This window comes from Salmo trutta, chromosome 6, assembly GCF_901001165.1.
Source record: "Salmo trutta chromosome 6, fSalTru1.1, whole genome shotgun sequence".
NCBI lineage: Eukaryota > Metazoa > Chordata > Actinopteri > Salmoniformes > Salmonidae > Salmo > Salmo trutta.
This window is the reverse complement of record NC_042962.1, coordinates 46,438,748-46,451,784: the sequence shown is the minus strand read 5'-3', so window position 1 is coordinate 46,451,784 and position 13,037 is coordinate 46,438,748.

The window sequence follows — 13,037 nt, the reverse complement described above, 5'->3', positions numbered from 1 at the left end:
CGTATTTGTTCGTATTGTTCCATGTGCATACAGTGCCTTCGGAAACTATACAGACCCCTTGTACTTCTTTCACATTTTGTTACGTTACAGCCTTAATCTAAAATTGATTAAATCATTTTTTTCATTCTCCTCAATCTACACACTATCCCATAATGACAAAGCAAAAACAAGATTTTAGAATTTTTGGCAAATGTATTAAAAAAAAAATTTAAAAAAAAGATTTCACATGTACATAAGTATTCAGACCCTTTACTCAGTACTTTATTGAAGCACTTTTGGCAGCGATTACAGCCTAGAGTCTTCTTGGGTATGATGTTACAAGCTTGGCACAACTGTATTTGGGGAGTTTCCCCCATTCTTCTCTGCACAGCCTCTCAAGTTCTGTCAGGTTGGATGGGGAGCGTTGCTGCACAGCTATTTTCAGGTCTCCAGAGATGTTGGATCGAGTTCAAGTCCGGGCTCTGGCTGGGCCACTCAAGGACATTGAGACTTGTCCCGAAGCCACTCCTGCATTGTCTTGGCTGTGCTTATGGTTGTTGTCCTGTTGGAAGGTGAACCTTCGCCCCAGTCAAAGGTCCTGAACCTGCTCCAGAGCGCTTTCATCAAGGATCTCTCTGTACTTTGCTCAGTTCATTTTTCCCTCAATCCTGACTAGTCTCCCAGTCCCTGCCGCTGAAAAACATCCCCAATACATGATGCTGCCACTATCATGCATTACCGTAAGGACGGTGGCAGGTTTCTTACAGACGTGATGCTTGGCATCCAGGCCAAATAGTTCAATCTTGGTTTCATCAGACCAGAGAATCTTGTTTCTCATGGTCTGAGTCCTTTAGGTGCCTTTTGGCAGACTCCAAGCGGGCTGTTGTATTTTTACTGAGGAGTGGCTTCCATCTGGCCACTACCATAAAGGCATGATTGGTGGAGTGCTGCAGAGATGGTTGTCCTTCTGGAAAGTTCTCCCATCTCCACAGAGGATCTGTGGAGCTCTGTCAGAGTGACCATCGGATTCTTGGTCACCTCCCTGACCAAGGCCCTTCTCCCCCGATTGCTCAGTTTGGCTGGGCGACCAGCTCTAGGAAGAGTCTTGGTGGTTCCAAACTTCTTCCATTTAAGAATGATGGAGGCCACTGTGTTCTTGGGGACCTTCAATGCTGCCGAAATGTTTTGGTACCCTTCCCCAGATCTGTGCCTCGACACAATCCTGTCTCGGGGCTCTACGGACAATTCCTTTGACCTCATGGCTTAGTTTTTGCTCTGACATGCACTGTCAGCCGTGGGACCTTATATAGACAGGTCTGTTCCTTTCCAAATCCCGTTCAATAAATTGAATTTACCACAGGTGGACTCCAATCAAGTTGTAGAAACATCTCAAGGATTATCAATGGCAACAGGATGCACCTGAGCTCAATTTTGAACCTATAGCAAAGGATCTAAATACTTATGTAAATAAGGTATCGTTTTTTTTATATTTAAATCTGCAAACATTTCTAAAAACTTTGCTTTGTAATTATGGGGTATTTATTGTGTGTAGATTTTTAAAATAATTTTTATATATACATTTTAGAATAAGGCTGTAACGTAACAATATGGAAAAAGTCAAGGGGTCTGAATACTTTCCGAATACACTGTATGGGCAGTGTGCGTCACGGCCGGATAGGCTGCGTTTCCACTGTCAATATTCCTGCCATAACCAATTGCATTACCGCTAAGACCAGCTTTTGGTTGGTCTTAAATATCCCTACCAGCGCTAACTGAGATTAGCACTTTGGATCATGTTTTTAAGGACACGCCTCAAATAATTAAACCCCTCCCATCTGAGCCCAAGCTAGACAGGTAGATTACCTGGCGTTAGGGCTGGGAAATGCCATTGGGCCTGTTTTTATGAGGAAATTGCAAACTAAAGTGCGTTTGACACTAGCTCCACCTAAACACCAGCCCAATATAGAGCCCTATGTGATAAAACAAGCAACGTATAGTGTAGAGAATCGTTGTACCATCTAAACAGCTGTGAAATATAATTTCAAAAACCAAAAATATGTATTGTCAACTGTTTTTGAGGATGGTGTACAAAACCGAAAGTAAAATACACAAACTAAACATAAGAACGGAAGCATAGAAATAGCTTATATAGAACAGATCTACCGCTTTTTAGACTTGCTTTCAATGAGAAGGACACATTTATAACTCAAATTTCTATGCGAATTTGGTCAGGTCACCCAAAAAGTTAAATATTGCTGCTTTAATTTTTTCTCCATAGGTATTTAGGGCTCCCGAGTGGCGCAGCGGTCTAAGGCATTGCATTTCAGTGCTAGAGGCGTCACTACAGACCCTGGTTTGATTCCAGGCTGGATCACAACCGGCTGTGATTGGGAGTCCCATAGGGCGGCGCACAATTGGCCCAGCGTCGTTAGGGGTAGATTGTCATTGTAAATAAGAATTTGTTCTTAACTGACTTGCCTAGTTAAATAAAGGTTAAATAAAAATGGCGCCATTCTCTGTGCACTGTAATTTTATAAGCTGATAAGAGATATTGATCAGAGCGTTTGATTGCTGAAGACAAATGTGAAACAAACTCAGAAGCAAATCAACTTGAATGGTATTTCTGCCCCTTTCCCACAAAGTATGGAATGCTGTGCCATTATGAAGAATTGTAATTGTATGCTCTTATAACTTGCAGGACTACTAATAATGTGTACTATTTTCCCAATTATAATTATATTGTACAATACTTCAAACATTACCATTGAAGAACTGAATGTGGCAACTTTTAGAATGAACCATTGTTTTCTTTTGTGCATAAAGTCTCTGCAACCGTAGTTTTCTTTGACGTAGCCTAGGATTCATGAATACTTCCCTTAAGAGGTACACTCATACACTCCCACCCGTTCACTGCGCTCCTCTGACACTGGCCTCCTGCACCCATACACTCCCAGCCGTTCACTGCGCTCCTCTGACTCTGGCCTCCCCACCATCCCTCGTACCAGATTTTGCTCCATGGAAGACCGACCGTGCTTTTAGTAGTGCAGCCCCCAATTCTGCAACTCCCTTCCTCTCCATCTCAGAACCTCACAATCCATACACACATTCAAGCCCACACTAAAGACAGATCTTCACACAGGCTTAACTGTTGTCTTAGCTTTTATTTCCTGTCTAGTTCACTTAAATGGTTAGTCTGTCCTTTATGTTTCGTGTACTTTTATACACTTGCTTATTTTAATGTGTGATTTTTTTTTTATCGCTTTTTAAAAATGTGCTGATTATCTCACTATGGGCTCTATTCAATCCCTCTCGCTGAAGCGTTACAGATTGTATGATAGACATTTAAAGGTAATTTCTGATTTGAGCCGACATCTATAGTGTTTAGCCTGAATGCAGTCTCCGCTAATGAGGGAACATTACCTTTAAATTTCAATCACGCCATAACGCTGAACTTCCGCAATAAGGATCAAATAGAGCCCTATTTTTAAAGTGACTTTGCGTGTCTTGAAAAGTGCTTAAAATACAAATGATGATTATTATGTAATGATTTACAGTCGACTCCTGTTAAGTGCATTTTGTATAAGTGTAAACTCGGGGCTCTATTCAATCTGGATCGTGGAAGTTTGGCGTAACAGGGCGATTGAAATATAAAGGCAATGTTAGCTGAGACGGCGTTCACTGTAAATGCTGTATATGTCAGCTCAGTCAGAAATTACCTTTAAAAGTATAACGCTTAATCTGTAAAGCTTCAGCAATGCAGATTGAATAGAGCCCTCTGTGTCAAGTGCATTACACCGTTTTACCAGTCCCAATTCAATAACATTCTTTGGAATTGTTATTGATATCTGCATTCCCTTGTTTAGCACACACTGTCACTTCAGTCCTAAACCAGTTTTTCAGGAGTCACCAGTGTTACAATGGGCTTGTTTGAGTGGAAAGGCTGAATCATCCGACTGCAGACGAAAGTTGGGGAGGTGCCTCTGCTGCAGCCGAAAGTCGGACACTGATGTGGTTTCCAACAGCAAGGCTCAGTGTAACATGGCAGTGTTTCCATTGTTGGTAAAAGTTTTTCTTTGTAATGTTGAAATAAACATGTCTCCAACCCCCATATCACACACTCAAACTGTAAATATACTGAATGTGTGTACACTGTATCATCAGTCTGTTATATCTGGAGTATTTCTCCTGTCTTATCTGGTGTCCTGTGTGAATTTAAGTATGCTCTCTCTAATTCTTTCTGTCTCTCTCTCTCGGAGGACCTGAGCCCTAGGACCATGCCTCAGGACTACCTGGCATGATGACTCCTTGTTGTCTCCACTCCACCTGGCCGTGCTGCTGCTCCAGTTTCAACTGTTCTGCCTGCGGCTATGGAACCCTGACCTGTTCACTGTGATTACTATTTGACCATGCTGGTCATTTATGAACATTTGAACATCTTGGCCATGTTCTTTTATAATCTCCACCTGGCACAGCCAGAAGAGGACTGGCCACCCCTCATAGCCTGGTTCCTCTCTAGGTTTCTTCCTAGGTTTTGGCCTTTCTAGGGAGTTTTTCCTAGCCACCGTGCTTCTACACCTGCATTGCTTGCTGTTTGGGGGTTTTAGGCTGGGTTTCTGTACAGCACTTTGATATATCAGCTGATGTAAGAAGGGCTATATAAATATGTTTGATTTGATTTTGATTTGATCAGTTGAGGAGAGGGTGCCTCAAATAACACATTCATTTGATCACATCTACTGTATACATATGAATCGCAGCAAAGCTGCCTCCTGTTTCAGTCACATCTTTCATCCCACTCGTGTGGGTCAAACAAAAACACTAATGATTGGTTGACAAGTAATGCTTCCCACAATGCAGGTGATGATTGCCAATTGCAGCTGGTGAGGAGCAACTGCAGAAAATTGAAGTCGACTGCAGTCGAAACTCCATGACCTTTGATCACATGGTTGTTGTAAAGTTGATGTAGGCACAAGTCGGATCCTTTTTGTCCCCATAGTGCAACACACTTTAAAAGGTTTGACAAAAGGTGACCCGCTCGAACGTGCCCAATGTGTTGTCTTTCAATTAAGTGCATGCAAGAAATGATCATTCTAGATCACCTTATTACAACTCTTTCCCACATGTAGTTATCTCCATTATCTGTGGTCTGTACCTCTTATAGTGCATGGGGACCAGAGGAGACTGGTTGGAGGAGCTATATAGGACAGGCTCATTGTAATGGCTGGAATGGAATTGATTGAATGGTATCAAACGCAAACATATGGAAACCACGTTTGACTCTGTTCCATGAATTCCATTCCAGCCATTACAATGAGCCTGTCCTATATAGCTCCTCCAACCAGCCTCCTCTGATGGGGATGCTGTGGTGTGTTTGTGGTCTTACCACCTACTGACACAAACAGAAAAAGAACACAATCCGGAAGTGAAACTGGCAGTCATAGAAGATGACTATACAACATAATCAAGTTAAAAACTATGAACAATGGTAACTCTATTTGAAGTATTACAAATAGCCAAAGACATACAGCATATTATTCACCCAAGATCTGGGTCTCCACTCACAGGTGGAAGTTACAAAATGTGCCTCTCAATCTTCTGTCTGATGCCCTTCTCCCACACAGGGCATAGTTTCATCTTTCACAGTGTTCTGATCTCAGTGGAAAAAATAGTTTCACAGAATGGAAAATGACAGGTTATGTAGACTATGTCCTGATTATGACCTTTAATGGAGAGCGGGCCTCAGGGCTACCAGAGTAAAGGTAAATCAAGTGTTTCCTCGGGTGAGCCTTTGGGCTTTGTTTTGAAGCATTCATTTGACTTGTACGATTCCTCCTCTGTGTGTTCTCTGATGACTATTCAATGCACTTCTGGCACTAAAGCATTTTCTACAGAAAACGTGTAAGATTCCTCCCCTGTGTGAATGTCTCATATGAAAGGCAGTTGTGAAAGATTTGCCAGTCATGGTATTAATGTGGTTCCTCCCCTCCGTCTCCCCAGACGATTCAGATTGGAAGGAGTGAAAGATATATAGACATATAGTTTATCACTAATGTGATTACCACCAGTGCTAAAAGACATGTCACTAAAGTGGCAATGATATGCTGTATATCATGTGAATCCTCAAATGCTTCGTCAGACTACTTTTATGAAGGAAAATATTAGCCACAATAATGAAAACCATTAGATTTCGTGTGAATCATATTGTGATACTTCAGAGAACGAACCTGAGCAAAACATTTGCCACAGACCTGTCAGTGATATGATTTCTCCCCATGTGTGAATCCTCCTATGACTATTCAGATAACGAACTCGAAAGAAACATGTGATAGTTAAGATATCCAACTTGAAAAAAAACAAACATTTGCCACATTCACCACAGCGATGCAGATTCTCTCATGAGTGTATCATGATCGTATGAGAATTCAGTTTTCCCATCTAAGTGAAACATTCACCACAATCACTACAGCAAAATTATTTCTCATGTGCAAAATATGATTTATTATCTTAGGAAAACACCTGCCACAATACTGACAGTGATATCGTTTCTCTTATATGTGACTCCTTTACACTGGTGATTTCAGACCCATGGATTTTCTACACTTAGAGCAGATAAGGAAGCTTTGTCCTTTTTCTGTCTGCATCTGCATCCTCTTCGATTTGCGTAAAGGCCGAGAGTCATTGGTTGGCTATGAGGAACCCTCTTCCTTAGGTTCTGTTTTGATCTGTTCAGTAGAGGCCATTCTGTTTTTGTATTCTTCACTTTGGGTTTGTGAGGACTGCGTTGGGTACTGATCATAGTCACTTTTCACCCAGGCAGGAGTGAATACAGAGTCTTCCTCCTCCTGGATGACACTGAATTCCTCCTGTTCCTCTTTAATCTGTATGGGGTTCCAGTTATATTTCCCCAGACTGGGGCTCCACTCCTGCTTATAATGCTGCTGCTCAGGGGGAAACTCCTCTTCAGAGACAATGAACTGCTGGAAATCTGAAGGGAAGGAAAAAGGGTAAGTTAGAACTGAAATGCTGATTAGTTGGTTTTTGCAACGCCAGGATTTAAACACACGCTGATGAGATATGTCAGATAGCCCATCAACGCCTAAGCTCATGGGGTCTAGGATAGGCTATGTTCAGGAATTGGCATCTTACCTGTACTGTTGTCGATTGATCCAAACCGTTTTTGAAGTGTATATAATGGGCAATCATTTTACCAGCAGCCGCAATGTGACTCGACTGATTATAATGGAAGGGGCATAGCTCAATAATAATGGAAGGGGCATAACTCAATACTGGTCTAAACACCACTAATGGTCCATTTAAAAAATGCAAGGGTAGTACAGCGAGCGACTTTGTCTTCAGAGGATGTATATCATTGCAATTGTTTATTCTATTTACAATTAAAATTAGTAATATTGACTAGATTTGTGATGATAATCATGATGGATGTTCACTACATTTGAGACTTGTTCATTGATTTCTCTATATGAAACCAGTATGGATTGTAGAGTTAGAATGTTAGACCCCAAACCCCGATCAGACCAGGGCAATTCCAGTCAAATATCAGGAGGAAGATAGCTTGATTAATAGTGGCCTGCAGTTGAAGGGCTGTAGCGCTGACAGACCACAAACGGCTGCCAGCTGCGGGCCGGCAACTCTATGTCGGAGACAGCACTAGTAAAGTGCATTAGCTGATGGAATAAAACGGCTCTCATCATTAGCCATTGACAACATGGTGCTATTTAGCCGCAAGCAGCAGATTTTTGACCAACATTTACATGGCAGTACTTTCTTCATTCTCGACTTGGAAGCAACCAGTGTCTTCTAAAATCCCATCGCTAGTTGCAGGTAAAACGTTTGAATTGAGAAAATGCTCCGTTGTTAAATGAAATACATTCTTGCTCCATTAAGTAATTCATCAATGTATAAGGCTACGCTGCCATTTTAGAGCATATTTGTCTTCTCATTGATCATTGAAAAGCAACGCTTGATTTCTGAGTTGCGCACATGAAGTGTAGCCCATGCTCCCTCCATTTTGTTGGGTGGCGCTGAGCAAATTTCAGGTCTGCTTAGTGCAAACTTGAACGTTGTGAAAATTCTGCGTTTACTGTGAACACTGAGGCTGTATCCACTTTGAGTTATAGTTTTAACAGCGGTCAAGTAGGCTGCTGTGGCTATCTGATTGTAATGTAGGCCTACCAGAGTGGTCTACCATCAAAAACAATGGAGAAAATGCATCCCATAACATTTTAACATGGAAATAGCTGTTCTATCATTCAGCCTACAGTAGCAGACAATGGGTGGTGTTCAATGTAGGCCTACATTCCATTAGACTATTGAAAAAACACGCAGGGCTTGACATTAACCTGTTTCTCCACTTGTCCTTCAGAGAAAGAGGTGACTTAAAATGTTATGCTGTTTGATTCAAGAAATCACTTTACAAAATAAAATGCATCATTATTCCCATACCATTATTACAGAGAATCAGACAAATGAGGCTACCCTTTGCCTGTTGGCTACTTATCTTATTCAAGCCTGTCTCAAAATGTAACACTGCCCCTTTAAGACAAAAAAAAAAGCTCTTTACCTGGCACACTTTTCGAAGATGGCTAGGAATGCACACATTTTGTGCTCTTGCAGGAAACAATCACTCCCCCGTTGCTGACTACAAATGATCGATAACTGGGCTAATAACTAACTAGGAAAGGACATGAACAAATGTGCACACGTTTTGATCTCAAAACAATAGCATCTACTCATGACTGCTCACAGTCCAGTTCAAAGTGAATGATATATATATATATAGTAATAGTCTATTTGCATAGGCCTACTGCAGCTCTGGCTGGTAATGGCTCACTGGTCTGTGTAGAGTATGGGCCTGAGTCGTACCTGTCAATGCAATAGAATCATACTCCGATGCGTTCTGCCTACAAATAGTCTTGCATAGGTTGTTTTGTTTCGGGACATTCACATGCAATTGGAGTTATTGGAAGTTTGGAGTTCCGACTGGGGAATTTCACTTCAACAACCCTCCAAGTCGTAATTACAAGCGTAAAACTCTGAGAAAATATTGTTACCCGAGATGCCGAGTGGTGACGTTTCGCCACTGGCCTTTCACCTTTTCAACCTAAAGATGACAACAAATCCGTTTTTGACAATCACAAACTTATTTATCAATGTGTATAATGTAGCTAGTTTGACCATATTGTCAATGTTAAGCAAGCTAGTTAACTTTATTATTGGCAACGTTTGCTAGCTTATCTAGCTAGCTAAAATCGTATTGGTTAAATAATTGTACCGACTTCAAAATCACCTGAAAACAATCATGTTGGACAAGCAATCCAGTGACTCACCAAAGTGTGTCTGGACTCAGAGCATAGGACTGGGTGATGTCCTGATTGCATAATTGGGGCAGGGCAGGAGAGACACAGAAAGAAAATATCTTCAGGCCACCAATGGAATATGCCACGCTGGGGGGGAAGTGTTCGCTGTTTGAAGTAATGTCTTTGTTGTAATATCGCGAACTGACGTAGCAGTTTTACCATTACTGATTCCAGCTTTACGTTTCCCTGTGCCATCATGATCCCCCTCAAAACGTATTCCTTCCCAACCTTCAACCCCTCTCTCGCTCTCAATTCAATGTCTTTATTGGCATGGGAAGCATATGTTAACATTGCCAAAGCAAGTGAAGTAGACAAACAAAAGTGTATTATCTCTCTCTCTCTCTCTTGCGCTCTGTAACTCGTGTCACTACTTCTCCTTGCCACTTGGGGCCGCAATGGTAGAAGACATGGCAATGGTAGAAGACAGCACATACAGTGTGGATATGAAACTAGTACACAGTGGTAGAAAAATTGCCCTATTGTCATACTTGAGTAAAAGTAAAGATACCTTAATAGAAAACGACTGAAGTAAAAGTGAAAGTCACCCGGTAAAATTCTACTTGAGTAAAAGTCTAAAAGTTTTAAATATACTTAAGTATCAAAAGTAAATGTAATTGCTTAAATATACTTAAGCACAAAAGTAAAAATATAAATTATTTCAAATTCCTTATATTAAGCAAACCAGACGGCACTATTTTCTTGTTTTTTTATTTACGGATAGCCAGGGGCGCACCAACACTCAGACATCATTTACAAACGAACATGTGTTTGTTTAGTGAGTCTGCCAGATCAGAGGCAGTAGGAATGACAAGTGATGTTTTTTTCTTGATAAGTGCATGAATTGGACCATTTCCTGTCCTGCTAAACATTCAAAATGTAACAAGTATTTTTGGGTGTCAGAGAAAATGTATGGAGAAAAAAGTACATCATTTTCTTTAGGCATGGAGTGAAGTAAAGTAGTCAAAAATAAAGTTAAGTACAGATACCCCCCCCAAAAACAACTTTAATAGTACTTTAAAGTATTTTTACTTAAAGTACTTTACACCACTGCTAGTACACTTCTTCACACAACAGTCACACACACATCCCTTTGTGTATGGAAAACTTACTTCATGATTCTTCTAATGTACTTATAATGGAGTAAGTCTTTCCCTAGGGAGCCAAGCCAAGTGTGCATCTTGACACAAAGCATTTCTTTATTAAACTAACTTTGCTTACCCAGCTGTCGGACTGTGTCAGTGGAGACAGAGGACAGCATTAATGAAAGCGGGAGGTTTGGGAAAGTGTGTTAACACTGCCTTTGAAGAGCTGCCATTGACAGAGGCAGGGAGGTAAGTTCCAAATGGCAATCCACTCCTTACATAGTGCACTACTTTTGACCAGAGCCCTATAGCCCCTAATCAAAGGCAGTGCACTGTGTAGGGAATAGGCTGACTTTTGGTACGCAACCAAAGTGAATTAGCACCTCCTGTCTGACAGCTCTCAGTTGGCGGAGGGTTCTCCCGAGTGGAGTGGAATGGCGGATACATCCCCCGGGATGTCACTAGTTTAGCTCTGTTTATTCTGGAGAGAGAGGTAGCCGCTGGTCTAGCTCTGTTTATTCTGGAGAGAGAGGTAGCCACTGGTCTAGCTCTGTTTCTTCTGGAGAGAGAGGTAGCCGCTGGTCTAGCTCTGTTTCTTCTGGAGAGAGAGGTAGCCGCTGGTCTAGCTCTGTTTCTTCTGGAGAGAGAGGTAGCCGCTGGTCTAGCTCTGTTTCTTCTGGAGAGAGAGGTAGCCGCTGGTCTAGCTCTGTTTATTCTGGAGAGAGAGGTAGCCGCTGGTCTAGCTCTGTTTATTCTGGAGAGAGAGGTAGCCGCTGGTCTAGCTCTGTTTATTCTGGAGAGAGAGGTAGCCGCTGGTCTAGCTCTGTTTATTCTGGAGAGAGAGGTAGCCACTGGTCTAGCTCTGTTTCTTCTGGAGAGAGAGGTAGCCACTGTTTATGCAGGTAGCCCAAATTCTGATATTTTTTCAACTAATTGGTCTTTTGAACAATCACATTAAAATTCTCATCACTTGGGAATTTAATTCACAACCTCTCTCTCGGTTGCTAGCAACCTGAATTTCCTATTATGCCACTGGATCTGTGGGTATGATAAAAAAATTTAAGTTTAGAGCCAATAGGCATTCTGTCATTTGTCCTTGTAAGGGAACCCTTTTGGATTCTAAACAGAACCCTGTAATGAAGAACCCTCTGGTTCCAGATAGAACCAATGACTTATAGGATATTTCATGTGCTTTAGGCACACACTGTTAAAAACTCTCTGTAATTTGACGGTAAGTTACCGTCTACTGTGCATTTTCCAGTAACGTAATGGCTGTTGGTCACTGGGAAGTACCTGTTTAATTTTCAATAACTTACTGTCAGCTGGTTGCCATGTAGTAATACAACATTAGAGCAATTTCCAGGCAACACATTCCCATTAGGTTACTGTGAAATGCAAAGGACGCTCTTAAATGTCATATGCTTTTACAACAATTGCAGAACTGACAGTGTTAAAAGAGGTGCTTAACTTCTGACAACATAACCATCAACCACTTAAACTGGTACAACACTTCCACTGACGGTTGGCACAAATACACATATATTAGATTACACCACCAAATATGATAATGAGCCCCACTGGTTCATTGACCCCACCTAAATTTCAAAGCAGATGATTGTACCTTTTATCAAAAGTATTGGGTAGAAAAAATGTACCATTATACTAGATTGTCCACACATGTACCCTAAAAGGAACAGACCAGTTCCATGAGTTCCTATGTGTTCCTATCGTATGTGTACCTTTGACCTTTTTGAACCCCAGGGAACAACACTGTACCCTAACCCAACCCTAATTTTGAGATTGTGTGGATGTATGTTCTTGGTAATAAAGTACCCGGTGACACTGCTAACACATTAATGTCCTTCCACCCAAAAGCTTGCAAGTTCAAATCCCCAAAGCATCTATGCACACTTTGCATCACATGTCCCTGAGCACAGCTATTTTTTATGTTGGTGATGTCAGGTAATCAGAAAATTATTTAATTGATTCAGGGCAACTTTTAGCAAAGTGCATGAATGTATTTTTGCCATTAAATCTGTGATCAATCTCTGTCATGCCACAGATTTGGTGGTGTAGCAGGAAATTCGGTTCATTAGTATGCAAGCGGTTTTGGGTTCAAATCCCAAGTGAGGTATAGACTAGTAATCAGCATTCAGCAGCATATTGTCATTTTACAGCAATAACACCTTAATTCAGCTGTAAAAAAATCACTAACTTGTTGTTGTTTGCTTTACTTTCCCTGACAAATAACCCCTTTTTTTGTTTGTTTTGTGTATGCTGGTCCAGCATGGTATAGCTCAGGGATGTGAAACTCCAGTCCTCGGGGGCCTGATTGGTGTCACACGTTTGCCACAGCCCAAACTAATTCACCTTATTCCAATAATCAACTAATCATGGTCTTCAGTTTAGAATGAAATTTGTTTAATCAGCTGTGTTTTCTAGGGATGGGCAAAGGTGTGACACCACTCCGGCCCCCTGAGTACTGGAGTTGTGTAAAACTGGTCTAACTGGTCAAGCTGGTCTGCAAACCACACCCCTCATTATCATATTTCCCAGCATGGTCTATTGCAGTTTGATTTTTAGAATTGTTTGTTTCAAC